At 43.7% G+C, this 2,716-nt stretch overlaps 1 pseudogene; it reads right to left on the minus strand.

Moving 5' to 3' along the window:
• Positions 1-325: 325 nt before the first annotated feature.
• On the minus strand, positions 326-1,486 carry LOC149985180 (uncharacterized; annotated as a pseudogene).
• Between the last annotated feature and the right edge of the window lie 1,230 nt (positions 1,487-2,716).

The raw sequence follows: 2,716 nt of genomic DNA on the forward strand, positions 1-2,716 counted from the left end.
CTTGTATGTTCAATGGTTACACTGAATAACAATCAGACACAGAGAAAGCATTGTATGCTACACTGTGCTTCCTCCGTGTGCCTTTGATTGTTATTCAATGTACTTGATTAGGAAATGCATTTTGTACTATGAGGACATCAGTGTGGTCTCTCCCCGGTGAGTCCTCATGTCAGGTGTGTCAAACTCATTCTGCGGAGGGCCTAGTGTCTGCAGTTTTTTCCCCTCCTTTCAATTAAGACCTAGACAACCAGTTGAGGGGAGTTATTTAAAAATCAGTGACCTTAGTTCATCAATCAAGTACAAGGGAGGAGAGAGAACCTGCAGACACTCGGCCAGCCGAGGAAGGAGTTTGACACGTGCCTTATGTGCACTTTCAGGATTCTTCTGTCTCCCCTGTGTGAATCTTCATGTGCAGATTACTGGCAACTCTGAATCCTTTGTCACAATCAGGGCAGCCATGGCTTCTCCCCTGTGTGAATCGTAATGTGTTTTTCTTTCAGATCGCTACTGTTGCTGAATCCTTTGCCACAATAAGGGCAGTGATGTGGTTTCTTTTTTGTGTAATTCTTCATGTGTATTTTCAGACCATTCTGATTGAAGGATGCACCACAATAAGGGCAGGGAAAATATTTCTCCCCCGTGTGGCTTCTCATGTGCATTATCAGCTTATTGTTGAAGGTGAACCATTCACTACAAACACAACAACAAAACCTAGGTGCAATGTGAGTTGAGGTAAGCTGTCATGTTTTCCACACACTCCACAAAGCTGTTGTTTATACTTAGTGTGAGTTTGAACATGTTTAATCAATTAGCCCATGTGATGAAAAGATGTGCCACACAATTTACAACAGGGATTAGGGTGACTTTGACTGGGTGATTTCAGGAAGGACAACTGTGTGGATTTGTTATCCTTAGTGTTGATAAGGGAGCTTTGTAATTTTACCATCTTTATTCTCTGTGATTTGACTGACTTGAAACCTGACGGAGGTCCGCCAGTCTCCATCCCACTGTCACTTTCACTGTTTTCACTCGGAGCTGCAGAACGTTATGGATTTATTGCAGAGAGGGGCTAAAAGACACTGGTTGGTTCTGATTCCCCCGTAGTCCTCTCCATCAGGTTCTGTTTTGATCTGTTCAGTTGTAGTGCTGGGTAGAGTCTCGCTCTCTCTCCCTCTCTCTGTTTCCTTCCTTTTGGACTTGATAGGGATGTGAGGGTTGAGTTGGGTCCTCATCATAAGCAGGAGTGAATATGGAGTCTTTAGTATGAGTCTCAAGACTGAGTTCCCCTGTTCCTCTTTGATCTGTGTGGGCTCTGGGTCCTCCTACACTAGACTGAGTCTCTACTTCTGCTCACAGTGCCGCTGTTCAGGGGGAATCTCTGCTTCAGAGAGTGAGTGAGCTGCTGGAGGAAGAACAAAACAGAGAACTCGATGCTGACACCAGGCGGGGAGTAATCCTGCAATAATTCACTTCTGAGTAGTTCCATCTCCAAGCACAAGAAAGAGAAGAAGAGACACCCACCATCTCAAATTGTTCTAAAATCATTTATATAGTTAGAAACAGACAAGATTAGCATTTCTGAAACATTATTTTGTTGAAAGCCAGCCATATGAGAAATTAAGCTAATTGATTGCACCCAAATTGACTATTTCAGTTTATAGGATTCATATAATATTCAATAACTATAATACCCAAAGCCCGATTTGGACAAATCCTCTTCCTAACAATGAGGAAAGTCCACCCACAGACCCCCCCCCCCCCCCCAAACCACACCCCAATGGCCAGTATATAATACTCTGTGTTTGACAAGTAGTATAAAGCTGTGGCTTGGAGGATTGCTTATTCAAGCTATGTAATGTGTCCTCAGTGAATTTAGGGATGTTTATCTCCCCTGTTCAGAGAAATTAGGCATTGAAGTTGTTAGGTTTATGTCCCATCATACAATCGGATATTACCAGGTTCTGACCACTAGATGGTACTGTTACTGGTTTTGGGTAAAAGGTGTGAAGAACACATCCCATGTTAATGCAAATCTTGAAGACGTCTTCCAGCAATTTTGTTTTTGTTGTTGTAATTTTTCATGTTAAAAAGCGATATCCCAAGTATAAAGTATACACACTAAAGGGTAAAAAAAAGTATATTTTTTAAACTGCAAACTTCAAGAAGTAGGGCATCCAAGGTGTTACAGAATCCCGTGCCGAGGCCGCTGTGGGTCTAATTTCCAGCGTGTATGTTGTCTACATTTGTCTGGCACCATGTAGTCTAGCTCTCCCCCTCAGGTGAGAGTTATCGATCACCCCAGGTTGTGGCTTCAGCCAATCAGACTCTTCCCCCATGCACCCCACCACTGCCCATGCACTGATCAAGCATTCTCTGATTGGTTAAATACTCACAGCTAGCCCTGTACTTGCAGACAACAACGGCCATACCATCATAATGGGAGATTTTAATGCCAAACACATCGACTTCAACTGTAATACTACAAACACATCGGGAAGAGTATTAAGGGATATCCTCAACAGCACAAACCTGGCCATTCTCAACACCAACGAGCCCACACACATCCATTCTTCAACCTCCACGGCAGACATCCTTGATCTTGTCCTCTGCTCCCTGAACTTGGCTGCTAAACTTCTTAGCTTCTCCGTCAGCCATGACGTGGGAAGTGACCACCTTCCTGTCCTCGCCTCCTTCTCTCTCCAACTCCAACAAGCAC

Source organism: Oncorhynchus mykiss, chromosome 2 (assembly GCF_057628025.1).
Source record: "Oncorhynchus mykiss isolate SJ-2025 chromosome 2, ASM5762802v1, whole genome shotgun sequence".
NCBI lineage: Eukaryota > Metazoa > Chordata > Actinopteri > Salmoniformes > Salmonidae > Oncorhynchus > Oncorhynchus mykiss.